We start from the raw sequence: 15,176 nt of genomic DNA, 5'->3' as shown, positions 1-15,176 counted from the left end.
CTGGGGCCCGGCGTGACCCCGACTCCGCGCTCGTGGGCTCCCTGTGTCCTCGGCCTCTTCCCAGCCGCTAGGGGCCCGACAGACCCGAGCAGTTCACTCGGCCGCCCCAACCAGTTGGTAGCGTCATCGCGGTCGCGTCGGAGAGAATGGATTCCGTTCCCCCGTAGGGGGAGGGGGGGGCCAACGGATCAGAAAGCTACAAGCAGCAAATACTTCTTCCGGAGCTGAGGCACCACAGGAACCTGGTGAAGGTTTTCAGAAGACCGTCTGCAAAAGGACAGGGGAAAATGGGTTAGGGGAGCATTTCAGGCAGTTCATCCAAAACGCCACGGCTTCTGGATTTTCTGATGTTTGTGGTGTGTCTCAATCAAGTTAGTGCGTTGTTCTCACTTGTGATCTCACTCAAAATAAACGTTCGTTTCCGCCCCTGTGTCTCGACGTGTCACTTTTCATTTATTTATCTTTGTTTGTTTGTTTTTCTCAAAGAAGTCCCCTTCCCCAGTTTGATAACTTTCCGGCCCCACGTGACCGGCATCCTTTTTCTTTTTCTTCCTGGCCCTGCCTTTACTTGAAATATTGACGTTTGGCTCCTGGTGGATATCTCGCAGTCACTTTGGTTTCTAAAACATCGAAGGAAAATACCGTGAATCTGGCTGGCTGAGATGTTCCGTGTCCCCTCGCTCAGGCGCCTCGCTCTCTTCCCCCTGGTCCTGGCCCTGTCTGTCAGAGGTAGTGGAAGAGTCCCCTGAGACAACATTGCCCGAGCGGCACCGGACTCCTGAGACCGAGGCTGCGCGTCCTAGGGCCCCAGGAGTGATTGCCTGCCCCAGGGCCACTGCCTCCTTGCCTGAGGCCCAGCTCAAGCACGACCACCCTGCCGTGGGCAAGCTGCCTCTTCTGCAGAGGCTCTCTGTGTCTGTGTGTCTGTGCCGGTGGGGGTCTGTCTAGGTCGGTGTCTTGGATCCTCTCAGTGGCTCTGTCTCTCCGCTCCCTCGCGCAGGAGCTCTCCTGCGTCCCCACGGGGGGGACGAGCGTGGGCGGGGTCTCAGTCTCGGTGGGGGGCGTGGGGGTAACGGTGCCCCGCCCCCCGCCCCGACGCGAACCGAGGGAGGGCGGCGGGGTTCCGCCGATGCCCTCTGGTCGCCAGGGTGGCTCGGGGTGGTTTGGGGCCCCTCGGGGCCGGCCCGGAGCAGCGGCGGCCAGGCCCCGGGCTGGGAGGCTCCTCGGGCCGGAGGGGGCTCAGAGGAGCGCGGGCCGGGGGGCCCTGACGCCGCGACGCCTCCCGCCGCACGGCCCGGAGCAGCCCGATCTCCTGCGACCTCGGGAGCGAGCCGAGCGGGCGCGAGCCTGGAGACTCCCGGGATGGGGCGGGAGAGCGCCTAGACTGGCGCCCCGCCCCCCGCCCGCGGGGTGCCAGAGGCCTCTCAGGCCCTGGGCGGGCGGCAGGGCAGCGCACCGCAGGGTTTGGCTGGCCAGGCGGCGGCGGCGGCGGCGGCGGCAGGTGGAGCGCGGCGGGCCGGCGGCAGCGGGCGGGGCGGGGGGGGGCGGGGCGCCGGCGGCTTGTGAGCCTCACAGGGCTCTGGGGGCGCGCGTCACAGAGCTCTGGGGGCGCGCGTCACAGGGCTCTGGGCGCGCGCCTGACAGGGGCCTGGGGGCCCGCGTCACAGGGGCCGGGGCGGCCCGGCGCGCCTTCTTAGGGGCGCCCGGCGGCGGCCCCGACGTCTACGGCCATACCACCCTGAACGCGCCCGATCTCGTCTGATCTCGGAAGCTAAGCAGGGTCGGGCCTGGTTAGTACTTGGATGGGAGACCGCCTGGGAATACCGGGTGCTGTAGGCTTTTTGCCTCCCGCCGTCTCCCTCTCCTTTTGCCACCGCCCCCAGCGCGGCTCCCTCGGCACACCGGCCGCCCCTCCGGCCTCCGCGCCCGCCCCCACCCCCACCGCTGCCCAGCTGCTGCCCGTGTGCGCGACAGCCGCCCAGGCGCGGGCAGGCTGTCGAAGCCCAGCCCTTCAACCTCGCGGCCCCCCCCACCGGGACCCCGGGCCCACTGGGGCCCGGCGTGACCCCGACTCCGCGCTCGTGGGCTCCCTGTGTCCTCGGCCTCTTCCCAGCCGCTAGGGGCCCGACAGACCCGAGCAGTTCACTCGGCCGCCCCAACCAGTTGGTAGCGTCATCGCGGTCGCGTCGGAGAATGGATTCCGTTCCCCCGTAGGGGGAGGGGGGGGCCAACGGATCAGAAAGCTACAAGCAGCAAATACTTCTTCCGGAGCTGAGGCACCACAGGAACCTGGTGAAGGTTTTCAGAAGACCGTCTGCAAAAGGACAGGGGAAAATGGGTTAGGGGAGCATTTCAGGCAGTTCATCCAAAACGCCACGGCTTCTGGATTTTCTGATGTTTGTGGTGTGTCTCAATCAAGTTAGTGCGTTGTTCTCACTTGTGATCTCACTCAAAATAAACGTTCGTTTCCGCCCCTGTGTCTCGACGTGTCACTTTTCATTTATTTATCTTTGTTTGTTTGTTTTTCTCAAAGAAGTCCCCTTCCCCAGTTTGATAACTTTCCGGCCCCACGTGACCGGCATCCTTTTTCTTTTTCTTCCTGGCCCTGCCTTTACTTGAAATATTGACGTTTGGCTCCTGGTGGATATCTCGCAGTCACTTTGGTTTCTAAAACATCGAAGGAAAATACCGTGAATCTGGCTGGCTGAGATGTTCCGTGTCCCCTCGCTCAGGCGCCTCGCTCTCTTCCCCCTGGTCCTGGCCCTGTCTGTCAGAGGTAGTGGAAGAGTCCCCTGAGACAACATTGCCCGAGCGGCACCGGACTCCTGAGACCGAGGCTGCGCGTCCTAGGGCCCCAGGAGTGATTGCCTGCCCCAGGGCCACTGCCTCCTTGCCTGAGGCCCAGCTCAAGCACGACCACCCTGCCGTGGGCAAGCTGCCTCTTCTGCAGAGGCTCTCTGTGTCTGTGTGTCTGTGCCGGTGGGGGTCTGTCTAGGTCGGTGTCTTGGATCCTCTCAGTGGCTCTGTCTCTCCGCTCCCTCGCACAGGAGCTCTCCTGCGTCCCCACGGGGGGGACGAGCGTGGGCGGGGTCTCAGTCTCGGTGGGGGGCGTGGGGGTAACGGTGCCCCGCCCCCCGCCCCGACGCGAACCGAGGGAGGGCGGCGGGGTTCCGCCGATGCCCTCTGGTCGCCAGGGTGGCTCGGGGTGGTTTGGGGCCCCTCGGGGCCGGCCCGGAGCAGCGGCGGCCAGGCCCCGGGCTGGGAGGCTCCTCGGGCCGGAGGGGGCTCAGAGGAGCGCGGGCCGGGGGGCCCTGACGCCGCGACGCCTCCCGCCGCAGGGCCCGGAGCAGCCCGATCTCCTGCGACCTCGGGAGCGAGCCGAGCGGGCGCGAGCCTGGAGACTCCCGGGATGGGGCGGGAGAGCGCCTAGACTGGCGCCCCGCCCCCCGCCCGCGGGGTGCCAGAGGCCTCTCAGGCCCTGGGCGGGCGGCAGGGCAGCGCACCGCAGGGTTTGGCTGGCCAGGCGGCGGCGGCGGCGGCGGCGGCGGCGGCGGCGGCGGCGGCGGCGGCAGGTGGAGCGCGGCGGGCCGGCGGCAGCGGGCGGGGCGGGGGGGGGCGGGGCGCCGGCGGCTTGTGAGCCTCACAGGGCTCTGGGGGCGCGCGTCACAGAGCTCTGGGGGCGCGCGTCACAGGGCTCTGGGCGCGCGCCTGACAGGGGCCTGGGGGCCCGCGTCACAGGGGCCGGGGCGCCCGGCGGCGGCCCCGACGTCTACGGCCATACCACCCTGAACGCGCCCGATCTCGTCTGATCTCGGAAGCTAAGCAGGGTCGGGCCTGGTTAGTACTTGGATGGGAGACCGCCTGGGAATACCGGGTGCTGTAGGCTTTTTGCCTCCCGCCGTCTCCCTCTCCTTTTGCCACCGCCCCCAGCGCGGCTCCCTCGGCACACCGGCCGCCCCTCCGGCCTCCGCGCCCGCCCCCACCCCCACCGCTGCCCAGCTGCTGCCCGTGTGCGCGACAGCCGCCCAGGCGCGGGCAGGCTGTCGAAGCCCAGCCCTTCAACCTCGCGGCCCCCCCCACCGGGACCCCGGGCCCACTGGGGCCCGGCGTGACCCCGACTCCGCGCTCGTGGGCTCCCTGTGTCCTCGGCCTCTTCCCAGCCGCTAGGGGCCCGACAGACCCGAGCAGTTCACTCGGCCGCCCCAACCAGTTGGTAGCGTCATCGCGGTCGCGTCGGAGAGAATGGATTCCGTTCCCCCGTAGGGGGAGGGGGGGGCCAACGGATCAGAAAGCTACAAGCAGCAAATACTTCTTCCGGAGCTGAGGCACCACAGGAACCTGGTGAAGGTTTTCAGAAGACCGTCTGCAAAAGGACAGGGGAAAATGGGTTAGGGGAGCATTTCAGGCAGTTCATCCAAAACGCCACGGCTTCTGGATTTTCTGATGTTTGTGGTGTGTCTCAATCAAGTTAGTGCGTTGTTCTCACTTGTGATCTCACTCAAAATAAACGTTCGTTTCCGCCCCTGTGTCTCGACGTGTCACTTTTCATTTATTTATCTTTGTTTGTTTGTTTTTCTCAAAGAAGTCCCCTTCCCCAGTTTGATAACTTTCCGGCCCCACGTGACCGGCATCCTTTTTCTTTTTCTTCCTGGCCCTGCCTTTACTTGAAATATTGACGTTTGGCTCCTGGTGGATATCTCGCAGTCACTTTGGTTTCTAAAACATCGAAGGAAAATACCGTGAATCTGGCTGGCTGAGATGTTCCGTGTCCCCTCGCTCAGGCGCCTCGCTCTCTTCCCCCTGGTCCTGGCCCTGTCTGTCAGAGGTAGTGGAAGAGTCCCCTGAGACAACATTGCCCGAGCGGCACCGGACTCCTGAGACCGAGGCTGCGCGTCCTAGGGCCCCAGGAGTGATTGCCTGCCCCAGGGCCACTGCCTCCTTGCCTGAGGCCCAGCTCAAGCACGACCACCCTGCCGTGGGCAAGCTGCCTCTTCTGCAGAGGCTCTCTGTGTCTGTGTGTCTGTGCCGGTGGGGGTCTGTCTAGGTCGGTGTCTTGGATCCTCTCAGTGGCTCTGTCTCTCCGCTCCCTCGCGCAGGAGCTCTCCTGCGTCCCCACGGGGGGGACGAGCGTGGGCGGGGTCTCAGGCTCGGTGGGGGGCGTGGGGGTAACGGTGCCACGCCCCCCGCCCCGACGCGAACCGAGGGAGGGCGGCGGGGTTCCGCCGATGCCCTCTGGTCGCCAGGGTGGCTCGGGGTGGTTTGGGGCCCCTCGGGGCCGGCCCGGAGCAGCGGCGGCCAGGCCCCGGGCTGGGAGGCTCCTCGGGCCGGAGGGGGCTCAGAGGAGCGCGGGCCGGGGGGCCCTGACGCCGCGACGCCTCCCGCCGCACGGCCCGGAGCAGCCCGATCTCCTGCGACCTCGGGAGCGAGCCGAGCGGGCGCGAGCCTGGAGACTCCCGGGATGGGGCGGGAGAGCGCCTAGACTGGCGCCCCGCCCCCCGCCCGCGGGGTGCCAGAGGCCTCTCAGGCCCTGGGCGGGCGGCAGGGCAGCGCACCGCAGGGTTTGGCTGGCCAGGCGGCGGCGGCGGCGGCGGCGGCGGCGGCGGCGGCGGCGGCGGCGGCGGCGGCGGCGGCGGCAGGTGGAGCGCGGCGGGCCGGCGGCAGCGGGCGGGGCGGGGGGGGGGGGGGGGCGGGGCGCCGGCGGCTTGTGAGCCTCACAGGGCTCTGGGGGCGCGCGTCACAGAGCTCTGGGGGCGCGCGTCACAGGGCTCTGGGCGCGCGCCTGACAGGGGCCTGGGGGCCCGCGTCACAGGGGCCGGGGCGGCCCGGCGCGCCTTCTTAGGGGCGCCCGGCGGCGGCCCCGACGTCTACGGCCATACCACCCTGAACGCGCCCGATCTCGTCTGATCTCGGAAGCTAAGCAGGGTCGGGCCTGGTTAGTACTTGGATGGGAGACCGCCTGGGAATACCGGGTGCTGTAGGCTTTTTGCCTCCCGCCGTCTCCCTCTCCTTTTGCCACCGCCCCCAGCGCGGCTCCCTCGGCACACCGGCCGCCCCTCCGGCCTCCGCGCCCGCCCCCACCCCCACCGCTGCCCAGCTGCTGCCCGTGTGCGCGACAGCCGCCCAGGCGCGGGCAGGCTGTCGAAGCCCAGCCCTTCAACCTCGCGGCCCCCCCCACCGGGACCCCGGGCCCACTGGGGCCCGGCGTGACCCCGACTCCGCGCTCGTGGGCTCCCTGTGTCCTCGGCCTCTTCCCAGCCGCTAGGGGCCCGACAGACCCGAGCAGTTCACTCGGCCGCCCCAACCAGTTGGTAGCGTCATCGCGGTCGCGTCGGAGAGAATGGATTCCGTTCCCCCGTAGGGGGAGGGGGGGGCCAACGGATCAGAAAGCTACAAGCAGCAAATACTTCTTCCGGAGCTGAGGCACCACAGGAACCTGGTGAAGGTTTTCAGAAGACCGTCTGCAAAAGGACAGGGGAAAATGGGTTAGGGGAGCATTTCAGGCAGTTCATCCAAAACGCCACGGCTTCTGGATTTTCTGATGTTTGTGGTGTGTCTCAATCAAGTTAGTGCGTTGTTCTCACTTGTGATCTCACTCAAAATAAACGTTCGTTTCCGCCCCTGTGTCTCGACGTGTCACTTTTCATTTATTTATCTTTGTTTGTTTGTTTTTCTCAAAGAAGTCCCCTTCCCCAGTTTGATAACTTTCCGGCCCCACGTGACCGGCATCCTTTTTCTTTTTCTTCCTGGCCCTGCCTTTACTTGAAATATTGACGTTTGGCTCCTGGTGGATATCTCGCAGTCACTTTGGTTTCTAAAACATCGAAGGAAAATACCGTGAATCTGGCTGGCTGAGATGTTCCGTGTCCCCTCGCTCAGGCGCCTCGCTCTCTTCCCCCTGGTCCTGGCCCTGTCTGTCAGAGGTAGTGGAAGAGTCCCCTGAGACAACATTGCCCGAGCGGCACCGGACTCCTGAGACCGAGGCTGCGCGTCCTAGGGCCCCAGGAGTGATTGCCTGCCCCAGGGCCACTGCCTCCTTGCCTGAGGCCCAGCTCAAGCACGACCACCCTGCCGTGGGCAAGCTGCCTCTTCTGCAGAGGCTCTCTGTGTCTGTGTGTCTGTGCCGGTGGGGGTCTGTCTAGGTCGGTGTCTTGGATCCTCTCAGTGGCTCTGTCTCTCCGCTCCCTCGCGCAGGAGCTCTCCTGCGTCCCCACGGGGGGGGACGAGCGTGGGCGGGGTCTCAGGCTCGGTGGGGGGCGTGGGGGTAACGGTGCCCCGCCCCCCACCCCGACGCGAACCGAGGGAGGGCGGCGGGGTTCCGCCGATGCCCTCTGGTCGCCAGGGTGGCTCGGGGTGGTTTGGGGCCCCTCGGGGCCGGCCCGGAGCAGCGGCGGCCAGGCCCCGGGCTGGGAGGCTCCTCGGGCCGGAGGGGGCTCAGAGGAGCGCGGGCCGGGGGGCCCTGACGCCGCGACGCCTCCCGCCGCACGGCCCGGAGCAGCCCGATCTCCTGCGACCTCGGGAGCGAGCCGAGCGGGCGCGAGCCTGGAGACTCCCGGGATGGGGCGGGAGAGCGCCTAGACTGGCGCCCCGCCCCCCGCCCGCGGGGTGCCAGAGGCCTCTCAGGCCCTGGGCGGGCGGCAGGGCAGCGCACCGCAGGGTTTGGCTGGCCAGGCGGCGGCGGCGGCGGCGGCGGCGGCGGCGGCAGGTGGAGCGCGGCGGGCCGGCGGCAGCGGGCGGGGCGGGGGGGGGGCGGGGCGCCGGCGGCTTGTGAGCCTCACAGGGCTCTGGGGGCGCGCGTCACAGAGCTCTGGGGGCGCGCGTCACAGGGCTCTGGGCGCGCGCCTGACAGGGGCCTGGGGGCCCGCGTCACAGGGGCCGGGGCGGCCCGGCGCGCCTTCTTAGGGGCGCCCGGCGGCGGCCCCGACGTCTACGGCCATACCACCCTGAACGCGCCCGATCTCGTCTGATCTCGGAAGCTAAGCAGGGTCGGGCCTGGTTAGTACTTGGATGGGAGACCGCCTGGGAATACCGGGTGCTGTAGGCTTTTTGCCTCCCGCCGTCTCCCTCTCCTTTTGCCACCGCCCCCAGCGCGGCTCCCTCGGCACACCGGCCGCCCCTCCGGCCTCCGCGCCCGCCCCCACCCCCACCGCTGCCCAGCTGCTGCCCGTGTGCGCGACAGCCGCCCAGGCGCGGGCAGGCTGTCGAAGCCCAGCCCTTCAACCTCGCGGCCCCCCCCACCGGGACCCCGGGCCCACTGGGGCCCGGCGTGACCCCGACTCCGCGCTCGTGGGCTCCTGTGTCTCGGCCTCTTCCCAGCCGCTAGGGGCCCGACAGACCCGAGCAGTTCACTCGGCCGCCCCAACCAGTTGGTAGCGTCATCGCGGTCTCGTGGGAGAGAATGGATTCCGTTCCCCCGTGGGGGGGGGGGGTGGAGCCCAACGGATCAGAAAGCTACAAGCAGCAAATACTTCTTCCGGAGCTGAGGCACCACAGGAACCTGGTGAAGGTTTTCAGAAGACCGTCTGCAAAAGGACAGGGGAAAATGGGTTAGGGGAGCATTTCAGGCAGTTCATCCAAAACGCCACGGCTTCTGGATTTTCTGATGTTTGTGGTGTGTCTCAATCAAGTTAGTGCGTTGTTCTCACTTGTGATCTCACTCAAAATAAACGTTCGTTTCCGCCCCTGTGTCTCGACGTGTCACTTTTCATTTATTTATCTTTGTTTGTTTGTTTTTCTCAAAGAAGTCCCCTTCCCCAGTTTGATAACTTTCCGGCCCCACGTGACCGGCATCCTTTTTCTTTTTCTTCCTGGCCCTGCCTTTACTTGAAATATTGACGTTTGGCTCCTGGTGGATATCTCGCAGTCACTTTGGTTTCTAAAACATCGAAGGAAAATACCGTGAATCTGGCTGGCTGAGATGTTCCGTGTCCCCTCGCTCAGGCGCCTCGCTCTCTTCCCCCTGGTCCTGGCCCTGTCTGTCAGAGGTAGTGGAAGAGTCCCCTGAGACAACATTGCCCGAGCGGCACCGGACTCCTGAGACCGAGGCTGCGCGTCCTAGGGCCCCAGGAGTGATTGCCTGCCCCAGGGCCACTGCCTCCTTGCCTGAGGCCCAGCTCAAGCACGACCACCCTGCCGTGGGCAAGCTGCCTCTTCTGCAGAGGCTCTCTGTGTCTGTGTGTCTGTGCCGGTGGGGGTCTGTCTAGGTCGGTGTCTTGGATCCTCTCAGTGGCTCTGTCTCTCCGCTCCCTCGCACAGGAGCTCTCCTGCGTCCCCACGGGGGGGACGAGCGTGGGCGGGGTCTCAGTCTCGGTGGGGGGCGTGGGGGTAACGGTGCCCCGCCCCCCGCCCCGACGCGAACCGAGGGAGGGCGGCGGGGTTCCGCCGATGCCCTCTGGTCGCCAGGGTGGCTCGGGGTGGTTTGGGGCCCCTCGGGGCCGGCCCGGAGCAGCGGCGGCCAGGCCCCGGGCTGGGAGGCTCCTCGGGCCGGAGGGGGCTCAGAGGAGCGCGGGCCGGGGGGCCCTGACGCCGCGACGCCTCCCGCCGCACGGCCCGGAGCAGCCCGATCTCCTGCGACCTCGGGAGCGAGCCGAGCGGGCGCGAGCCTGGAGACTCCCGGGATGGGGCGGGAGAGCGCCTAGACTGGCGCCCCGCCCCCCGCCCGCGGGGTGCCAGAGGTCTCTCAGGCCCTGGGCGGGCGGCAGGGCAGCGCACCGCAGGGTTTGGCTGGCCAGGCGGCGGCGGCGGCGGCGGCGGCGGCGGCAGGTGGAGCGCGGCGGGCCGGCGGCAGCGGGCGGGGCGGGGGGGGGGCGGGGCGCCGGCGGCTTGTGAGCCTCACAGGGCTCTGGGGGCGCGCGTCACAGAGCTCTGGGGGCGCGCGTCACAGGGCTCTGGGCGCGCGCCTGACAGGGGCCTGGGGGCCCGCGTCACAGGGGCCGGGGCGGCCCGGCGCGCCTTCTTAGGGGCGCCCGGCGGCGGCCCCGACGTCTACGGCCATACCACCCTGAACGCGCCCGATCTCGTCTGATCTCGGAAGCTAAGCAGGGTCGGGCCTGGTTAGTACTTGGATGGGAGACCGCCTGGGAATACCGGGTGCTGTAGGCTTTTTGCCTCCCGCCGTCTCCCTCTCCTTTTGCCACCGCCCCCAGCGCGGCTCCCTCGGCACACCGGCCGCCCCTCCGGCCTCCGCGCCCGCCCCCACCCCCACCGCTGCCCAGCTGCTGCCCGTGTGCGCGACAGCCGCCCAGGCGCGGGCAGGCTGTCGAAGCCCAGCCCTTCAACCTCGCGGCCCCCCCCACCGGGACCCCGGGCCCACTGGGGCCCGGCGTGACCCCGACTCCGCGCTCGTGGGCTCCCTGTGTCCTCGGCGTCTTCCCAGCCGCTAGGGGCCCGACAGACCCGAGCAGTTCACTCGGCCGCCCCAACCAGTTGGTAGCGTCATCGCGGTCTCGTGGGAGAGAATGGATTCCGTTCCCCCGTGGGGGGGGGGGGTGGAGCCCAACGGATCAGAAAGCTACAAGCACCAAATACTTCTTCCGGAGCTGAGGCACCACAGGAACCTGGTGAAGGTTTTCAGAAGACCGTCTGCAAAAGGACAGGGGAAAATGGGTTAGGGGAGCATTTCAGGCAGTTCATCCAAAACGCCACGGCTTCTGGATTTTCTGATGTTTGTGGTGTGTCTCAATCAAGTTAGTGCGTTGTTCTCACTTGTGATCTCACTCAAAATAAACGTTCGTTTCCGCCCCTGTGTCTCGACGTGTCACTTTTCATTTATTTATCTTTGTTTGTTTGTTTTTCTCAAAGAAGTCCCCTTCCCCAGTTTGATAACTTTCCGGCCCCACGTGACCGGCATCCTTTTTCTTTTTCTTCCTGGCCCTGCCTTTACTTGAAATATTGACGTTTGGCTCCTGGTGGATATCTCGCAGTCACTTTGGTTTCTAAAACATCGAAGGAAAATACCGTGAATCTGGCTGGCTGAGATGTTCCGTGTCCCCTCGCTCAGGCGCCTCGCTCTCTTCCCCCTGGTCCTGGCCCTGTCTGTCAGAGGTAGTGGAAGAGTCCCCTGAGACAACATTGCCCGAGCGGCACCGGACTCCTGAGACCGAGGCTGCGCGTCCTAGGGCCCCAGGAGTGATTGCCTGCCCCAGGGCCACTGCCTCCTTGCCTGAGGCCCAGCTCAAGCACGACCACCCTGCCGTGGGCAAGCTGCCTCTTCTGCAGAGGCTCTCTGTGTCTGTGTGTCTGTGCCGGTGGGGGTCTGTCTAGGTCGGTGTCTTGGATCCTCTCAGTGGCTCTGTCTCTCCGCTCCCTCGCACAGGAGCTCTCCTGCGTCCCCACGGGGGGGGACGAGCGTGGGCGGGGTCTCAGTCTCGGTGGGGGGCGTGGGGGTAACGGTGCCCCGCCCCCCGCCCCGACGCGAACCGAGGGAGGGCGGCGGGGTTCCGCCGATGCCCTCTGGTCGCCAGGGTGGCTCGGGGTGGTTTGGGGCCCCTCGGGGCCGGCCCGGAGCAGCGGCGGCCAGGCCCCGGGCTGGGAGGCTCCTCGGGCCGGAGGGGGCTCAGAGGAGCGCGGGCCGGGGGGCCCTGACGCCGCGACGCCTCCCGCCGCACGGCCCGGAGCAGCCCGATCTCCTGCGACCTCGGGAGCGAGCCGAGCGGGCGCGAGCCTGGAGACTCCCGGGATGGGGCGGGAGAGCGCCTAGACTGGCGCCCCGCCCCCCGCCCGCGGGGTGCCAGAGGCCTCTCAGGCCCTGGGCGGGCGGCAGGGCAGCGCACCGCAGGGTTTGGCTGGCCAGGCGGCGGCGGCGGCGGCGGCGGCGGCGGCGGCGGCGGCGGCGGCGGCGGCAGGTGGAGCGCGGCGGGCCGGCGGCAGCGGGCGGGGCGGGGGGGGGGGGGGCGGGGCGCCGGCGGCTTGTGAGCCTCACAGGGCTCTGGGGGCGCGCGTCACAGAGCTCTGGGGGCGCGCGTCACAGGGCTCTGGGCGCGCGCCTGACAGGGGCCTGGGGGCCCGCGTCACAGGGGCCGGGGCGGCCCGGCGCGCCTTCTTAGGGGCGCCCGGCGGCGGCCCCGACGTCTACGGCCATACCACCCTGAACGCGCCCGATCTCGTCTGATCTCGGAAGCTAAGCAGGGTCGGGCCTGGTTAGTACTTGGATGGGAGACCGCCTGGGAATACCGGGTGCTGTAGGCTTTTTGCCTCCCGCCGTCTCCCTCTCCTTTTGCCACCGCCCCCAGCGCGGCTCCCTCGGCACACCGGCCGCCCCTCCGGCCTCCGCGCCCGCCCCCACCCCCACCGCTGCCCAGCTGCTGCCCGTGTGCGCGACAGCCGCCCAGGCGCGGGCAGGCTGTCGAAGCCCAGCCCTTCAACCTCGCGGCCCCCCCCACCGGGACCCCGGGCCCACTGGGGCCCGGCGTGACCCCGACTCCGCGCTCGTGGGCTCCCTGTGTCCTCGGCCTCTTCCCAGCCGCTAGGGGCCCGACAGACCCGAGCAGTTCACTCGGCCGCCCCAACCAGTTGGTAGCGTCATCGCGGTCGCGTCGGAGAGAATGGATTCCGTTCCCCCGTAGGGGGAGGGGGGGGCCAACGGATCAGAAAGCTACAAGCAGCAAATACTTCTTCCGGAGCTGAGGCACCACAGGAACCTGGTGAAGGTTTTCAGAAGACCGTCTGCAAAAGGACAGGGGAAAATGGGTTAGGGGAGCATTTCAGGCAGTTCATCCAAAACGCCACGGCTTCTGGATTTTCTGATGTTTGTGGTGTGTCTCAATCAAGTTAGTGCGTTGTTCTCACTTGTGATCTCACTCAAAATAAACGTTCGTTTCCGCCCCTGTGTCTCGACGTGTCACTTTTCATTTATTTATCTTTGTTTGTTTGTTTTTCTCAAAGAAGTCCCCTTCCCCAGTTTGATAACTTTCCGGCCCCACGTGACCGGCATCCTTTTTCTTTTTCTTCCTGGCCCTGCCTTTACTTGAAATATTGACGTTTGGCTCCTGGTGGATATCTCGCAGTCACTTTGGTTTCTAAAACATCGAAGGAAAATACCGTGAATCTGGCTGGCTGAGATGTTCCGTGTCCCCTCGCTCAGGCGCCTCGCTCTCTTCCCCCTGGTCCTGGCCCTGTCTGTCAGAGGTAGTGGAAGAGTCCCCTGAGACAACATTGCCCGAGCGGCACCGGACTCCTGAGACCGAGGCTGCGCGTCCTAGGGCCCCAGGAGTGATTGCCTGCCCCAGGGCCACTGCCTCCTTGCCTGAGGCCCAGCTCAAGCACGACCACCCTGCCGTGGGCAAGCTGCCTCTTCTGCAGAGGCTCTCTGTGTCTGTGTGTCTGTGCCGGTGGGGGTCTGTCTAGGTCGGTGTCTTGGATCCTCTCAGTGGCTCTGTCTCTCCGCTCCCTCGCACAGGAGCTCTCCTGCGTCCCCACGGGGGGGACGAGCGTGGGCGGGGTCTCAGTCTCGGTGGGGGGCGTGGGGGTAACGGTGCCCCGCCCCCCGCCCCGACGCGAACCGAGGGAGGGCGGCGGGGTTCCGCCGATGCCCTCTGGTCGCCAGGGTGGCTCGGGGTGGTTTGGGGCCCCTCGGGGCCGGCCCGGAGCAGCGGCGGCCAGGCCCCGGGCTGGGAGGCTCCTCGGGCCGGAGGGGGCTCAGAGGAGCGCGGGCCGGGGGGCCCTGACGCCGCGACGCCTCCCGCCGCACGGCCCGGAGCAGCCCGATCTCCTGCGACCTCGGGAGCGAGCCGAGCGGGCGCGAGCCTGGAGACTCCCGGGATGGGGCGGGAGAGCGCCTAGACTGGCGCCCCGCCCCCCGCCCGCGGGGTGCCAGAGGCCTCTCAGGCCCTGGGCGGGCGGCAGGGCAGCGCACCGCAGGGTTTGGCTGGCCAGGCGGCGGCGGCGGCGGCGGCGGCGGCGGCAGGTGGAGCGCGGCGGGCCGGCGGCAGCGGGCGGGGCGGGGGGGGGGGCGGGGCGCCGGCGGCTTGTGAGCCTCACAGGGCTCTGGGGGGCGCGCGTCACAGAGCTCTGGGGGCGCGCGTCACAGGGCTCTGGGCGCGCGCCTGACAGGGGCCTGGGGGCCCGCGTCACAGGGGCCGGGGCGGCCCGGCGCGCCTTCTTAGGGGCGCCCGGCGGCGGCCCCGACGTCTACGGCCATACCACCCTGAACGCGCCCGATCTCGTCTGATCTCGGAAGCTAAGCAGGGTCGGGCCTGGTTAGTACTTGGATGGGAGACCGCCTGGGAATACCGGGTGCTGTAGGCTTTTTGCCTCCCGCCGTCTCCCTCTCCTTTTGCCACCGCCCCCAGCGCGGCTCCCTCGGCACACCGGCCGCCCCTCCGGCCTCCGCGCCCGCCCCCACCCCCACCGCTGCCCAGCTGCTGCCCGTGTGCGCGACAGCCGCCCAGGCGCGGGCAGGCTGTCGAAGCCCAGCCCTTCAACCTCGCGGCCCCCCCCACCGGGACCCCGGGCCCACTGGGGCCCGGCGTGACCCCGACTCCGCGCTCGTGGGCTCCCTGTGTCCTCGGCCTCTTCCCAGCCGCTAGGGGCCCGACAGACCCGAGCAGTTCACTCGGCCGCCCCAACCAGTTGGTAGCGTCATCGCGGTCGCGTCGGAGAGAATGGATTCCGTTCCCCCGTAGGGGGAGGGGGGGGCCAACGGATCAGAAAGCTACAAGCAGCAAATACTTCTTCCGGAGCTGAGGCACCACAGGAACCTGGTGAAGGTTTTCAGAAGACCGTCTGCAAAAGGACAGGGGAAAATGGGTTAGGGGAGCATTTCAGGCAGTTCATCCAAAACGCCACGGCTTCTGGATTTTCTGATGTTTGTGGTGTGTCTCAATCAAGTTAGTGCGTTGTTCTCACTTGTGATCTCACTCAAAATAAACGTTCGTTTCCGCCCCTGTGTCTCGACGTGTCACTTTTCATTTATTTATCTTTGTTTGTTTGTTTTTCTCAAAGAAGTCCCCTTCCCCAGTTTGATAACTTTCCGGCCCCACGTGACCGGCATCCTTTTTCTTTTTCTTCCTGGCCCTGCCTTTACTTGAAATATTGACGTTTGGCTCCTGGTGGATATCTCGCAGTCACTTTGGTTTCTAAAACATCGAAGGAAAATACCGTGAATCTGGCTGGCTGAGATGTTCCGTGTCCCCTCGCTCAGGCGCCTCGCTCTCTTCCCCCTGGTCCTGGCCCTGTCTGTC

At 67.4% G+C, this 15,176-nt stretch overlaps 7 non-coding genes across 7 annotated transcripts; all 7 read left to right on the top strand.

The window, feature by feature from the left end:
* Positions 1 to 1,720: 1,720 nt before the first annotated feature.
* On the top strand, positions 1,721 to 1,839 carry LOC131403760 (5S ribosomal RNA). Its single transcript, XR_009219505.1, has one exon. It is a non-coding gene; the product is annotated as a 5S ribosomal RNA (ribosomal RNA).
* A 1,928-nt stretch (positions 1,840 to 3,767) lies between these two features.
* Positions 3,768 to 3,886, top strand: LOC131403759 (5S ribosomal RNA). The gene has a single exon (XR_009219504.1). It is a non-coding gene; the product is annotated as a 5S ribosomal RNA (ribosomal RNA).
* Positions 3,887 to 5,862: 1,976 nt separating this feature from the next.
* On the top strand, positions 5,863 to 5,981 carry LOC131403758 (5S ribosomal RNA). The gene has a single exon (XR_009219503.1). It is a non-coding gene; the product is annotated as a 5S ribosomal RNA (ribosomal RNA).
* Positions 5,982 to 7,922: 1,941 nt separating this feature from the next.
* On the top strand, positions 7,923 to 8,041 carry LOC131403757 (5S ribosomal RNA). The gene has a single exon (XR_009219502.1). It is a non-coding gene; the product is annotated as a 5S ribosomal RNA (ribosomal RNA).
* A 1,938-nt stretch (positions 8,042 to 9,979) lies between these two features.
* On the top strand, positions 9,980 to 10,098 carry LOC131403756 (5S ribosomal RNA). Its single transcript, XR_009219501.1, has one exon. It is a non-coding gene; the product is annotated as a 5S ribosomal RNA (ribosomal RNA).
* Positions 10,099 to 12,064: 1,966 nt separating this feature from the next.
* Positions 12,065 to 12,183, top strand: LOC131403755 (5S ribosomal RNA). The gene has a single exon (XR_009219500.1). It is a non-coding gene; the product is annotated as a 5S ribosomal RNA (ribosomal RNA).
* Positions 12,184 to 14,122: 1,939 nt separating this feature from the next.
* On the top strand, positions 14,123 to 14,241 carry LOC131403754 (5S ribosomal RNA). The gene has a single exon (XR_009219499.1). It is a non-coding gene; the product is annotated as a 5S ribosomal RNA (ribosomal RNA).
* The last annotated feature ends 935 nt before the right edge of the window (positions 14,242 to 15,176 follow it).

Source organism: Diceros bicornis, unplaced genomic scaffold, assembly GCF_020826845.1.
Source record: "Diceros bicornis minor isolate mBicDic1 unplaced genomic scaffold, mDicBic1.mat.cur scaffold_843_ctg1, whole genome shotgun sequence".
NCBI lineage: Eukaryota > Metazoa > Chordata > Mammalia > Perissodactyla > Rhinocerotidae > Diceros > Diceros bicornis.
This window is presented reverse-complemented; position numbering and strand designations above follow the sequence as displayed.